Source organism: Mus pahari, chromosome 2, assembly GCF_900095145.1.
Source record: "Mus pahari chromosome 2, PAHARI_EIJ_v1.1, whole genome shotgun sequence".
In the NCBI taxonomy this organism is placed as follows: Eukaryota; Metazoa; Chordata; class Mammalia; order Rodentia; family Muridae; genus Mus; species Mus pahari.
The window spans coordinates 23,609,011-23,609,418 of NC_034591.1; positions in this window are offsets into that span (position 1 = coordinate 23,609,011).

A 408-nucleotide genomic window follows, 5' to 3' on the forward strand; every position below is an offset into this window, starting at 1 on the left:
TTTGAGCTACTATAGAGCTTTGAATTTCTCTCTGGAAGTGTCACCAAGCACCCTGCTTATAATTGTCATATGATTGTACTGTGTTTAGAGACTAGGTAGCAGGTAAGGATGAAGCCATGAGACTTACTGTACTAATTCAGAGCCTATGTGTTGTCATCAGGACCTCTGAAACCTGTGACATCACATAGGCGACAGCTCCACTTACACACCTGTTGCCAAGACAACAAGCACCATATTCCCAGAATCCATTGAGCTCACCTCCCACCTATACCTTTGACCGTGTCACCATCCATATATATAAGAGGAACGTCTCGCCGGGCGTGGTGGCGCACGCCTTTAATCCCAGCACTCGGGAGGCAGAGGCAGGCGGATTTCTGAGTTCGAGGCCAGCCTGGTCTACAGAGTGAG